A 15,320-nucleotide genomic window follows, 5' to 3' on the forward strand; every position below is an offset into this window, starting at 1 on the left:
TGACTAACTCCTTCTGCTCCACCTCAGCTTTACACAGGGATGGTCATGCTCTTAATCTTGCCATCATCCACACATGTTCCATTTTCAAGTACAGGAATTCTGAAGTTACTTTATCTGACCATAATCTGTCATTCTACCTCTCCTTAACTCTGTTCTTCATCTCCACCATATCCTCCAAACCCTCCATGCCTTGGTAGTTCCCATAGGCCAAAACTCCCGCTCTTAACCCACTCTTCTCTCCCTAAACCCAACTTCTTGGTAAACCAGTTTTACGGTAACAACAACAATAACAGCTAACATTTTGGAAGAAAAAAAAAAGTCTCTGATTCTTAGAATCTAGCCACTGCTCAGATTTTCACAAGCTAGTCAACAGCCCACAGATGTTCAGATTCCTTAAGAGTCTAGCTAATATGGCGAATCTTCAATAAACCTTGCTTTTGGTTGAAAAAAAATAATAGCTAACATTTACATAGTACTTTAAGGTTTGCCAAGTGTTTTACATATATTATTTCATTTGATTCTTACAACCACCTTGTGAAGTCTGTGATACTATCATTATTTTACAGATGAGGAAACCAAGACCAAGAGTGGTGACTTGCTCAGGGTCACCTAACTAGCCAATTAAGGCTGGATTTGAACTCAGCTCTTCCTGACTCCAAGGCCAACACTCTATCTACTACAACACCAAGGTGTCAACAGTGATAGCTCTACACTATACTTATCAATTTTTTGTTCCTTTTGATCATTTCTTGACAAATACCTAGCTTGGATTATTCCTGCTATCCACTTTCTTTATTCATTAACCACATGCTGCCAAACAGAACTGGAAGAAGTCACAAAACCATGCTAACTGGTTCCATGACATATTCATGTTATCCAATGTCAACTGGGCTCTCACGATAGTAAGGCAATCCTTGCACTCCTCCCTATGTGATTATCTTACCTAGAAGCTTTTCCAAACCTTCTCTTTTCTCCTCAAGCCTTCCAAGCCACACTCTCACGTCAGCTGAAGACTTTGCTTTATACTTGCCTCAAAAAATTGAGCTCACTGAACAAGAACATTTTCTTTTCCCCTTCTCCTCATCTTACATTCCCTTGACATCATTCTACACTGTCTCTTGCTTTACTCTTGTCTTGGATGAAGAAGTGGCCCTTCTCCTTGAAAATGCCATCCCATCTATGTGTGTAAACCTTGAACTTTTTTCCTCATGCAGATTGCTTTCCACTCCCACCATCTTCTTTAATCTTTCTCTATCTACTGGTTCCTTCCTAGCTGACTATAAATATATCCACATCTTCTCATCCTTCAAAAAACAAAAACAAAAACAAAAAAACCCATTCAAAGAAAAATTCACTAGATTTTACTATCATCACTAGCTATTATCCTGTAAATCTCTCTCCCTTCCTCCCCTTAGCTAAACTGTTTGAAAAAGTGGTCTACACCCAAGTCTCTCTACTTCCTCTCCTCTCACTCTCTTCTACACCTTCTGCAATCTGGCTTAGCCCTTCAACATTAAACAGAAACTGGTAACTCCAAAGTTATTACTGATCTCTTAACTGCCAAACTGAATGGCCTATTTTCAATCCTCATCCTTTTTGATATGTTATGTATGTAACATTTCATATTGCTGACCACCTTCTTTTCTTACATACTCTCTCTTCTTTAGGTTTTTATGACATTGCTCTTTCTTGGTTCTCATCCTACCTATCTGACTGCTCCTGGGTCTCCATCCAAGTCATGTCCACTAATTGTGGGTTTCCCTCAAGGATTGGTTTTGGGCCTTCTTTTATTTCCACAATCTTTCATGTGAATTTCATCAGTTCTCATTGGGTCTATTATCATTTCTATGTAAAATATTTCTAGATCTATATATCCAGAGTTTCTTTCCTGAACTATATCACTAACTGCCTAGTGGACATTTTGAATTGGATATCCCAGAGGAATCTCAAACTCATGTCCAAAACTGAATGATTATCTTCTCTCCAAAACCCTCCTCTCTTCCAAACTTCACTATTACTATTAAAGATATCACCACTCTTCCGGTCACCTGGGTTCAAAATCTTGCTGTCATCCTCAACTCCTTATCCCTACTCACCCTACCTATCTAATTGATTGCCAAATCTTCTTTCTATTACAATATTGTACTAGACTTCTAAATAATCTCCTTGACTCAAGTCTCTTCATTCCAATCTATTTTCCCACACAGCTACCACAAGTAATATTGCTAAATCACAACTTAGTGACAAGCCCGCCCACTCCAGTGACTCCCTCCCTATTACTTTAAGGATCAAGTATAAACGAGTCTTTGCGAGGATCTAAAACCCTTCATAACCTGGCCCATTCTACCTTTCCAGGCTTCCATTCTTCATCCAGGCATTATTCTCCTTCCATGCATCCAACAGTCCAGAAAATGATCTTTTGCTATTCTTCACACATGACACTCCATCTCCCTTTACTGCACCTTTGAACTGGCTAGCCTCCAGACCTAGAATGGACTTCCTTCTTATTCCTGCCTGGTTTCTTTCAAAACTCAGCAGGTGTCACTTTCTGCATAAGGACTTTCCTGGTACCCCTAGGTACTAGTGGCTTCTCCTCCCCACCCAATCTCGCTCAGCTACCTGATATCTGCTTTGTATATCACTATTTACATCCATGTTTGTCTCCCCCATTAGAATGGAAGAAGGAACTGTTTTACTTTTGCCTTCATATCTCTAGCTTAGAGATAGCAACTGGCACATGGTAGTGGAACACTTGGCACACAGTAGATATTTAATAAATGCACCAGGGCAGCTAGGTGGTACAGTGGATAGAATGCCTGGCCTGGAGTCAGAAAGACCTGGATTCAAATGTGGCCTCTGACACTTACTAGCTATGTGACCCTGCTCAAGTCACTTAACCCTGTTTACCTCAGTTTCCTCATCTGTAAAATGAGCTAGAGAAGAAATTGAAAACTATTCCAGTATCTTTGCCAAGAAAACCCCAAATGGGGTCACAAAGAGTTGGACATGACTGAAAAAATGATTGAACAACAAAAGATGCATGTTGATTGATTTTTGAACTCATCTATATTTTCTGTCAGTCTAGTTGATCAGTAGTGTGCTTTGATGACAATAATGCTTCTACTTTTCTTTGTGTTGCTCTTTGTCCAAATATTTTCTATCCAGTTGCTCCACTTTGATTCCTTGATTTCCTTCTAAGAATATGGCTTCTTAAAATACTATACTGTTCACCCTTTCCTTAGTCTGGCTTCCCCCATACTCCCCCTGCTTTTTTTTTTTTTAACATGTCTTGTTTCTTTTGAAAAAGAAATACCCATCAAAATCCATATTCCACTTATCTGTTGTATACCACCAAGTCTCAGCAATAATTATGAGGTCAAATTGGGCTCGTATCATTAATATCTCTAACTTATCTTATTGCTCGTTACCCATACTTTGCTCATGTGTGAATTTCTGGGCATCTCTCATATTATTCTATTATTTTTGGTATTTCTACCACCATTCTTCTACTATTTAGCCTTTGATGTATGTAGCTTCTCAGAATGGTCTCTAGCTTGGTAGATCTATGTCTCAGTGCAACTTGAAGCTTTAATAACTGGAGAAGTATAAATAATGCTATAAAACATCATCTGAATATTTAATTACTTGAATTTCTTATCTAGTTTTGTGAATTTTGAATGATCATTTCTTACTTTTAATTTTAACAAGACTAGACACACTGTTATGCATTATGTGTGACAATTTCCGGATGACACTTTCTCAGATTGGTAAGGGTCTTGCTTGGTCACCTCAGCCACCTAATCTAATCTCCATTTGATTTTTTCTTAGGGGAGTTACATCCAAATTGTCATGTACATATGAAAATCTTATTCTTTGTGTAATCTAAAGCCTATGATTACAAATGCTGTTCTTTCTGTCACTAAGTAGCAGATGATGAAATTTCTACAAAATTAAAAAATTGTCTAGACTGATATATAGCACAAGACAGTGGTTATGATTAATTTTAATAAGAAACATTAATATTTTACAATTTTAAATAGTTAACTTTTCAAGTAGTCTTTTTGTGTGTGTGTGTGTGTAAGTTTGTAGCACCCATCCTTCACAAGTTATTAAAGCTTTACAACTGCACTAAGACACTGGGGACACCCTATCTAGATAGACAGACAGACATATATGGGCAATTGCCTCCTTCCCCATTCTTTTTAAGTTTAAAGCCCTTTTGATTAGATATTCAAGACATAATATTTTAACATTTGATATCTTAAATAGCTCTTGTTAGATAGATGCCATTTCTCTCTAAGAGCCTATTTTTTAAGCCTTGATCCAGAAAGCCAATTCTCAATGTTCTGAACCAACCACTCACATCCCTAATTTTGCTTTTCTTCTGAAGCCTTTGCATTTGGTCAGCAACAGTCTGAAAAAGAAACTCAACATTAGAGTTGTGCCCCTAAGGTTTGCAGTTTCTCACCCAACACTTTGTGTATTTTCCATTCTAGTTCAAATGGCCTGTTAATTGTTTTCCCACAAACAATAGTGCAAGTCAGGCCTTTATGTCTTTGCATAGGCTATCCCCTATGTCTGGAATGCACTTCCTTCTCACACCTCCCCTCCCTTTTTACTACCCCTATCTTCTTTCAAAGTACAGTTCAGATGCCAACTCTTAACCAGGCTGGGGAGAATCAAGAAAGGCTCCCAGTTCTTAGTTCTTTCTACCTTTTGAAATTACTTGGCATTTACTTATCTGTGTACAGGTGGTATCTTCCCAGGAGAATTCTCTTGGAACGTAGTTTTTGAGACAGTATCCCTAACTCCAGCCACTATTACAAGGCCTTGCACATCATATACTCTTGATAAACATAATCCTTAGCAATGCTTCTAAATTCCTTCTGGCAGTATCAATTTTTCCCACAGTAGTAACCAAAGTAAATAGTAGTCACTAGGTTTGGCAATTCACAGAATCATAGACTTAGAACTGAAAAGAATATTACAAACAATTTTATCCAGCCTCTTCACTTTACAAGGCAGCTAGGTGGAGCAGTGGATAAGTGCTGGGCCTAGACTCAGGAAGACCTGAGTGCAAATCCTGCCTCAGACACCGACTAGCTGTGTGATCCTGGGCAAGTCACTTAACCATATTTGCCTCGGTTTCCTCATCTGTAAAATGAGCTGGAGAAAGAAATGGCAGACCATTCCAGTATCTTTGACAAGAAAACCCCAAATGGAGTCACGAAGAGTCAAAAATGACTGAACAACAACACTTTCAATTTACACAAGGAAACAGAGATCTAGAGAGGGTAAGTGACCTACTCTAGATCAAACAGATAGCGAATGTCAGAGCAAGGATTTGAACTGAGGTCTTTTGATTCCAAATCATTCAGAGTTCTTTCTACTATATCATGCTGCCTTGTGAGAGGTTTTCCATCACATCTTGGATCTATGGCCAAGGAAAAGCCCATGGGGCTGAGAATTAGACCTATGATTTCACTGGTATAGGAAACTCTTTGATGAAGAAATTCTCTTTATTAATGAAGGTCAGCACCTTCCCTGCAACTTAAGGTCTTAGAGAGTTGCCTATGGCACTGAGAGATCAAGTGCCTTGCCAGTATGTCTAAAAGCAAGATACGAAACCCAGGTCTTCCTGGTTCTGAAGCCAGCACCCTATCCATTACACCACACTGCCTCTCTGAGGGTTTTAAAGAGCTGCCTCAGTATCAGTCTTAGAGGGAAGAATAATAAACTCCTTCCAAAGACTTTCTTCATAGAAAACTCAGAACCTCCAGGGCTTTCCAGGTAACTGCATTTTCCATCAGCACCTCTGCTTGGTTTAGACTTCAGGGAATATCGCCTCAACCAGGATAAGTGGATCACCTGAAATCTCCTCATCATACTAATTGAGTCAGTTTTTGACATTTAATACCCTCTCAACTCCCTAAGTTGCCTCTCCCCTCTTATGGAGGGTCAGAGGGTGGAGTGATAAACTAAACTTAAATCCTTCCTTTATACAGTCATACCCCATACCCCATTTTATTGTGCTTTGTTTTATTGTACTTGGCAGATACGGCGGGGGTTTTTTTTTTTGTTTTTTTTTTCTTGTTGTTGTTATAAATTAAAGGTTCGTGGCAACCTGGCTTTGAGCAAGTCTATTCGCGCCATGTTCCCAACAGCATGTGCTCACATAGTGTCTATGTCTCATTTTGTTAAGTGTCTCAATATTTCAAGCTTTTTCATTATTAGATCTATTATGGAGATCTTTGATTTTACTATTGTAATGGTTTTGGGGCTCTATGAACTGCACCCGTATAAGACAGAAAACTTAATAGACAAATATTGTGTGTGTTCTGACTGTTCCACTGGCTATTCCTCTGTTTCTCTTCCCCTCCTCCAGGTCTCCCTATTCCTGGAGACATAATATTGAAATGAGGCCAATTAATAACCTTACAATGGCTTCTAAGTGTTCAAGTGAAAGGAAGAGTCAATGATGTGGCAAATTTCATTGTTATCTTATTTAAGAAATTGCCACAGCCCCCCCAACCCTCAGTAACCACCATCTTGATCAGTCAGCAGCATCCAGGCAAGACCTTCTACCAGCAAAAAAATTACAACTGATTTGGATTCAGTCAAGGGCCGCACTTGAGGACCTAGAGGGCGACATGGGGCCTCAAGGCCGCAGGTTCCCCACCCCTGGCCTAGCACATGTTGTTGTGGTTCATTTGTGTCTGGTTCTTTGTAACCCCACAGACCGTATTATCCATGGGGTTTTCTTGGTAAAGATACTAGAGTGGTTTGCCATTTCCTTCTCCAGTGGATTAAGGCAAAGAAAGGTTAAGTGACTTGCCCAGGATCACACAGCTAGTAAGTGTCTGAGTCAGGTCTTCCTGACTCCAGGCCTAGTGCTCTATCCAGCTGCATAGTAGGTACTTAATAAATGTTTACTGAATTGAATTCTCAGTAGTCAAGAAAAAAAAAAGAAACATGTTTCTTCTTCCTCTGATCATTACTGAATTAGCCACATCATGATTTCTTTTAAATTTAAATTTTTCTTTCAATTAACAAGTATTTCTTTCAATTAACAAGTATTTGTTTCTCTCCCTGTTATTCCCTCCATTGGGGGAAAAACCCTTTTTAACAAATATGTATAGTCATTTTCCATGGTCTAAATTTTATGTTTCATTATGCACCTCTCTGTCAAGAGTGGTTGTGTATTTAATCACTGGTTCTCTAGAAGTGAGGTTAGACTTTGCACTGTTCAGAATTCTCAAGTCTTTTGCAATTATTGTATACATTGTTCTTCTGGTTCTGCCTACTTTACTTTGGATCAGTTTATACAAGTCTTCCCAGGTTTCTCTGAAACCATCCCTTTGATAATTTCTTGTGACATAATAGTATTTCATTATATTCACATACATCTTGAACTGAATATTCATATACATCTCAAACTGGATGTCCAGTAAGACATCTTAAACTCACTATATCCAAAACAGAACTAATTACCTTTGACCCTTAAATCTTCCAGATTACTAAAGAGGGCAACACTATCCTTCCAGCTGTTCAGGCTCCCAACCTAGGAGTCTTTCTGAATTCTACACTCTCTCTCACCAGCTTTCCCCCTCACCCTGGCACCCCATATCCAACGTGATGCCAAGGTCTATCAATCTTACCTTTGCATCTTCTCTCATCTGACATCATCACTCAGTGCAAGCCCTCACCATCTCATGCCTGGATAATTTCAGTAGCCTGCTGGTGAGTCGGCCTGCTTCAAGTTTCTCCCCACTCTAATACACCCTCCATTCAACCACCATAATGATTTTCCAGATCGAATCATATCACCTCTTTATTTAGGAGACTCCAGTGGCTTCCTATTGCCTCTAGGAGCAAACACAAAATGCTCGGCTTGACATTCAAAGCCTTTCATAATCTAGCCCCCTCCTACCTTTCCAATCTCCTTATACCTTACTTTCCACTACGTATTCTTTGATTTAGTGACACTGGCCTCCTGACTGTTCCACAGACAAAACATTCCATTTCTCAGCTCTGGGCATTTTCTCTGGCTGTTCCCACGCCTGGAACACTCTCTCTTCTACTCCAGCTATTTCCCTCCCTGACTTCCTGTAAGTCCCTACCAAAATCCCACCTCCTATCAGAAGCCTTCCCCAATCCCTTTTAATTCCTGTGCCTTCCCTATGTTAATTATTTCCTATTTATCCTGTATATAGCTTGCCTTGTAATATATCTGCTTGCATGTTGTCTCCTTCATTAGACTTTAAATTCCTTGAGGGTAGGAAGTATATTTTGCCTCTTTTTGTATCACCAGTGCCTAACACCCTAAAATGGAGTCCAGGACAAAGTAGGCACTTAGTAAATGTTTATTGATTAATGATATATCAAAATTTTCTCAGCCACTCCCCAAATGATGTCTAACCTTTTAGTTTAGGGCTCTTCGCCACTATAAAAAGAATTGCTATAAATATTTTCAAACATCTAGATCCTTTTTATCTTTCTCTGATCTCCTGGTAAAGTTTTAGTAGTAAGTCAAAGAGTATACTCATTTTAGTGACATTTAACCATAGCTCTAAATTGATTTCCAGAATGGTTTTACCAATTCACCAAAAACGCATTAATGTGTCTCTTTTCTCACAGCCCCTCTAATATTTATCATTTTTTGTTATCTTTGCCAATTTGATGGGTATGGGGTGGAGCCACAATGTTGCTTTAATCTGCATTTCTCTAATTTACATTCTCTAATCTGCATTTCTCTAGTGATTTGGAGAAATTTTTTTTTTTAATATGGACTTTGATGGCCTGGATTTCTTCCTTTGAGAAGTGCCTGTTACTGTCCTTTGAAAATTTATCAACTGAGGAATAGATCTTATTCTTATAAATTTGAAATAATTCCTTGTATATCTTGGAAATAAGGCTTTATTAGAAAAACCTACTGCAAAAATTTTTCCTGTTAACTGTTTCCTTTCCAATTTTAGCTGTATCTGTTTTGTTTGTACAAAACCTTTAAAAATTTTATGTAATCAAAATTACCCATTTTATCTTCTGTGATCCTTTCTAGGTCTTGTTTGGTCATAAACTCTTCCCCTAACCATAGACAGGAGAAGATCTTGTTTGTTCCTTTGTTTACATACATCAACATTTTTTGGAAGACAAGCAGCTGCAGCTTCCTTTCAGGGTCCAGAGCCGTTCTCCCTGGGAAGAGACCCATATCTGTTACATTAGAGAATATAAAGATTGCTCTAAATTTCAACAAGAAGAGAACATTTAGGAGGAAATCTCTAGCTTATTTGCCTGTGAAGACATGATCTAAATGCTTCCCCACTACAAAATGATTTCCTACTTAAAGCTTAGTGCCTGATAAACTTACTAAAAGTTCCTATGTAATTCTAATGTGCCACTTACAAAGTTAACTTTCACTCTCTGTAAAAAAAAAAAGTATCTCCACGCAACCAAGTTATTTGTAAATACTTGAGCTATTTCCTATTATCCCATCTCTTCCTGTGGACCAATACTCACACTAAGGAAACAGCAATTTAAGAAGGGGCAAGTTTGCAATGTTGAGAAAGATGTCACCAGGCTCCAGAGGGGAAGAAGTCTGACTGGATTCAAAGCCATGTTTCTTAAAGTGAGGCTCAAAGACTTTCGGAGAAGCTGTGAGAGTGTCCCGATGGACCTGTAGGGCTCCAAACTTTGGGGAGATCAACACTGTGACTTCTGGGTTTTCTGGAAGAGACCTGCAGCCCCCTTCTACTTCCTGGGGCTTCTTCTCATGGTTAACATTTCTCCATTTAAGCCTTAAAGAGCTGCAGAAATGCAGAGGAGACACTGGACTGACAGTGCAAGCAGGGGAGGTGAGGGCTGTTTGTTGCTCACTAAATGAAAAGGTTGGAGAACTATGGAAATAGAAGTAAGGCTTCTATGGCTTGCTCAAAAAACCTTTTATTTGCTAGGGGAACTATAATTCTTTAAAAAGCAAGGTTTCAAAAATCAGGTTTAGACTTGGAGAAATTAAAAAAAAAAGCATATCCAAAATGGTGGCAAGTTTTCTCTTTAGAAGTAACATACAGGGGCAGCTAGGTAGCGCAGTAGATAGAGCATTGGCCCTGAAGTCAGGAGGACCTGAGTTCAAATCTGGCCTCTGACCAAGCACTTGACACTTACTAGCTGTGTGACCCTGGGCAAGTCACTTAACCCCAATTACCTAAAAATAAATAAATAAATAAATAAAATAAGAAAAGAAAGTGAGTCTTCTCTTAAAAAAAAAAGTAACATACAACACCTACATCCTTTTAATTTCCTAGCCCTCCAGTCAGTAAGCTTGGCCTTAGAAGAAGCATGTTATTCCAGTTACCAGGCATTTCAACCTGCTTCCCCATTTGTTGTCCCTTACCCCCTTTAGCAGACAATATCCAAAGGTCATAGACATGGAACTAGAAAGGATCTTTCAGGTCATGTACAGATGATCTCATTTTTTTTTTTTTTTTTTTTTTTGTTACAGATAAAGACACTGAGGTTCAGAGGGATGGAGCAACTGTCACAGGAAGAGCTAGGATTCAAACCCAAGTCCTCAGACTCAAAATAAAGTGTGTTCTTTGCACTGAACCACACGCCTTAAATTATCTTCCCTTTAGATCCCTTTAGGTCAAATCTCATCACCATCCAAAATAGAGCAAGTCTTTTGTTGAGCTTTTAAAGACCTTCATAACCTGGCCCCAGCCAATTTTTCTAGACTCACTGGACATGACTCCACCTTCTGTACTCTGGGATCCCATTAAACTGGCCTTTCTGTTCCTCATACATATGGAGTATTAACTCCATTCCTCTTCCTCACGCCTTTGCATTGGCCATACCATATCCTCAGAATGCACTCCCTCTTCCTCATGAAATCCATCTCTTCTTTCAAGGTATGCTCAAACACCACCTTCTATACAATGCCTTTCCTGATCCTCCTACCTCCTACCCCCACCCCGTTGTTACCCCCTTCCCTCCCATACTATCTTGTGGTTACCTACTTAGTATTTATTCTGTGTGTGTATGTATGTATGTATGTATGTATTCATTCTGTGTGTATATGTACATACATATATATATACATATATGTACTTGTTATCTCTCCTGTTAAGAACATAAGTTTCTTGCAAATAGGGATTATTTCATTCATCATATTTGTATCTTTAGTGCCTAACACAGTATTCATCATATAGTAATAGATGCTTAATAAGGGCTTGCTGATTAATTGATCAATCCATGGTCACAGAAGTTATGAGAATGGCCTAGGAAGGTAGTGGAGACTAGGGCTGCAACCAGATTTCACCACATTTTAATAAACAAGTACAATTTGCCTTTCTTGTTACTGATGTTATTTGGGGCCAGTCCTCCTCCTGTTTGCCTACGATATGGTACATCGTCAGAGACCTCAGTGGTTCAACTAATGCCTGAGTCGAGTAGTGGGATAGGAAAAGCCCTGGCACTCAATAAATGTTAAATAAAAATAACGATGATACATCTGGTTGTGGGAACAGCATATGTTCAAGCAGCTGAATGCACACCCACTTGAGCTCCCCTTCACAGTTCCTGTTGAGGAAGCCACCTTGAAAATAAAAATGGAGAGTAGGAAGAGGTGGGAATGGTGAAGTACACAATGCAAGGAGAGAGTACAGAAGATACCTTGTTAGTCAAGTCAATAAGCATTTTGTTAAGTGTCTACTATGTGTCAGACTCTGTGCTAAGCACTGGGGATACAAAGAAAGGCAAAAACTGTCCTCAAGGACCTCATGATTGAATAGGAAAGACAACATGCAAGCAACTATTTACACCAAAATATATACAGGATAAACTGGAGATAATCTCAGAAGGAAGGCACTAAGATTAAGGAGAATTGGAAAAGACTTTATGCTGAAGGTGAGACTTTAGCTGAGATTTTAAGGAAGCCAGGAGGTAGAAATGAGGATGGAAAGAATTCCAAGCATTGCAAGCAGCCAGTAAAAAACACTTGGAAGTAAGGAGATGGAGTGTCTTGTTCAAGGAATAGAAAGGATGCCAGTGTTACTGCATCACGGAGTATGAGGAGGGGAGGAAGCTCTAAGAAGACTGGAAAGGTAAGAAGGGGACAGGTTATAAAGGCTTTAAAAGCCAGAGAATGTTGTTATATTTGATCCTAGAGGTCCTATGGAGCTACTGAAGTTTACTTGAATGGGTGTGGGGGTTCACATGGTCAGATCTTCACTTGATAAAAATCAGTTTAACAGCTGAAAGGAGGATGGACTGGAGTATGGAAAGACTTGAGGCAGGGAGACCAACCAGCAAGCTATATAACAATAGCCCCTTCCTCATCATGAAGGCAATTCTCAAATCAAGAAAAAGGCAAATAAGTACTAGAAGAATAGTAATTAAGAGGATCAAAGAAATTAAAAGAAAATCCATAAAAAATTTTAAAAAATCAGTTTGAAAGGATAAAAAATGTCATAGATAAGGTCATAGGGTCATATGAAAGGAACAGCAGCTTGGATTAACTGAAAAATTTGAAAAGGAAAACCCAAGATAAAGCAACACAATTCTACAGTCTTCCAAAATTTGATGGTCTTTTAATTGGCTAAAGAGGTAGGGCTCTAAGAGAAAATAATTTTTGTATTGCCTGAGGAAGGAGGGAAGTTTTCTTAAGTATGAAAAGAGAGAGCTGAACTAGATAATTTCCCAAGTTCCTGCTAGCTCCAATCATTTCATGATTCTCAAAGTGAAAGAAGGAAATATTAACTAACTCTACTACTTCCTGTGCCCAAAAGGAACGTGGACAGAAGGAAAATGTTGGATATTAATTCCACTTCCAAATTTTTCTTCTGTCTCAAATGTAGATGATAAAGGCTGTTCATACAAATGAGGAAGAAGAGGAAGAATTTGAGAGCCCAACCTACCTAATGTAAAGGAAGTAATTATATAGTTTGGCCACAAAAATTTTTGTCTTCTGGAACAGACATAACTCTTGAAAAACAATGTTTCACAAAGACTCAGAGTATTAAGTTAAAAATTCACATCAGGAGAGAAGTGATAGGCTCTCACCTAAAGAAAGGCAGACTTATGATAGGGAGAGATCTCAAGATTGGGAGAATGAAATTATAATCATAGAAATATCAAGAATTTATCAGCTATTCTGCTAACGGAAGAGAGAATACATTAGCGGGTATACAAATAATTGAAGTTCCCTATCACAACTGCAATATAACTTCTTGCCCCACTTGAGGTCTTCTTCCAGAACTCATCATCTATCTTCGTTCTACTTGTATCCCACCACAAAAACAGGTCTATTTCTCTCTCTATTGATCTCTAATTTGCTCCCTTCAATTCATGGATTTCCTCACAAGAGTGCCTTCTTGACATAGAATGAGATTTCATTCCCCCTTTTAGCTTCTGTGTCTTTTGAATAAGGAATGTTTTTATATCACCATATTCTAACCACTGGTTTTACCCTAAGTCTCAGTGATACCCATGAGGTTGAATTTATCTTTAGTTCACTTTTGTCTGATGAAATTCAATTTCCAGCCACTTCTTCCCTTTCTCTTTCATTTCTTTCCTCTCATCATTGATCAGACATCAGACCTATTTGACTCTCGCCTTTTGTTATAGCACTGTCATATGTGTGTATGTATGTGTGTATAATGTGCATAATATATATGTAATCGCATATAATAACTTTATCAGTTCATACATATTTTCTTTATAACAACCTTGTGAAGCAGAAGGTTCAGTTATCCCCTATTTACAGATGATGAAACTGAGGCTCAGAAATGTTTAGTGACTTGATTCAGTGTCATACAGCTTATGATTGGCAGGGCTGAGACTTAAACCCAGGTCTCCTGACCTTAAGTACTGTAATTCCACTACTTTTTCTACTTTCTGCTCTTTCATTTAAAGCCTGAGGTAGTCAGTGCCACAAACACCATATGCAAGCCACTCCAACCTGATAGCCCTCTTTTTTAATCCCTTGAGCACCATGTTTTAACCTTCCATTCAAAGGATCAGAGGATCATAAATTTAGAGCTAGAAGGAACCTTAGAAGTAATCGAGTCCAATGTTATTATTTTAGATACGAGAAAACTGAGGGCTACAGAGATTAAGTGGCTTGTCAAGATCATACAGGTAAGTATTCAATCCTAGGTCCCCTAACTCAAAATCCAGTGTTCTTTCCACTACACCACACTGCCTCAATGCAATTCAACAAACAATTATTAAGCACCTACTGTGTATAAGGTCCTGTGCTAAAGTTTGTGTATAAAAAGATAACACTGAGGACAGGCCCTGCCCTCAAGGAGCTTACTATCTTCCTCTTGCAACATGCACATTACACATTCATGCAACATGCACATTAGCAATACAGGTACTGCTAAAATTATGACTAACTGCAAACTAGACGGTCACTAATCCATGTGTAGAGCCACATGGATTTAATTATGTATTTAACTTCCTTAATTTTCAATGAAAATAAGCATTTGATCTAAGTTTGTAGCTAGACACCTGGAGGAAGCCAGTTACAAAATGGTAATTAGTGGGGATAAAATCAATGAAGACAGGATTAGAATTGAATGACATAGTAGGGAAATTTTTGCATCACACATCACCAACAAAATTATAATGTCCAAAATATATGGCAACTGTCAGAAATATATAATACCAAGAATTATTAAATAAATCACTTGATAAATCAATCAAGTATTAAGTGCCCTGTGGTTTGTCCTTTTTGTTGAAGAGGACCATGACATCAGGAAGATGATGACATGACTTGCAACTGACTTTGATTGGAGTGAGGGAGGGCTGCGCAAAGTCATCAGCCTCACTTTCTCCTTGAGAGCCATCTGGGTCCAATGGCCAGATATCGCTCAGGATGTAGTAACGCCTACTCAGTGCTAAGTGCTAGGGATATAAAGACAGAAGTCAAACAGTCCCTGCCCTCAAGAAGCTTAAAGGAAGAAACATGTCTATATACAAGTAGAATATATACAAAAAGCATTCAAAGTAGTTTGGGGAGGGAGGGAACTAGCAGCTGGGAATATCATAAAAAAAGACTTCATGTAGAAAGTGGCATTTGAGCTGTATCTTGAAAGAAACCTGGGATCCCAAGATGTGGAGGAGGTGAGGAAGCAGAGCATTCCAGGTATTGGGGACAACCAATACAAAGGCACTGAGATGGGAAATGAAATAGGGAGGGATAGCAAGTAAGCCAATATGGATGGACCTCAGAGTACATGCAGGGAAGTGTAAGAAGGCTGGAAAGGTAGGAAGGTGTGTGTGTGTGTGTGTGTGTGTGTGTGTGTGTGTGTGTGTGTGTG

General features: G+C 38.8%; 1 protein-coding gene and 1 long non-coding RNA gene across 5 annotated transcripts in view; one reads left to right on the forward strand and one right to left on the reverse strand.

The window, feature by feature from the left end:
- The window catches only part of LOC114031903, a 30,464-nt gene extending 19,604 nt beyond the window's left edge, over nt 1-10,860 (forward strand). Inside the window, exon 3 of the long non-coding RNA XR_003567775.1 lies at nt 10,499-10,860. This is a non-coding gene — a long non-coding RNA (uncharacterized LOC114031903). The remainder of the gene's footprint in view (nt 1-10,498) is intronic.
- LOC114031900 (DNA repair-scaffolding protein-like) overlaps nt 1-15,320 on the reverse strand; it is a 556,996-nt gene that overhangs the window by 89,525 nt on the left and 452,151 nt on the right. The window lies entirely within an intron of this gene.

This window comes from Vombatus ursinus, unplaced genomic scaffold, assembly GCF_900497805.2.
Source record: "Vombatus ursinus unplaced genomic scaffold, bare-nosed wombat genome assembly UNPS02015255.1, whole genome shotgun sequence".
In the NCBI taxonomy this organism is placed as follows: Eukaryota; Metazoa; Chordata; class Mammalia; order Diprotodontia; family Vombatidae; genus Vombatus; species Vombatus ursinus.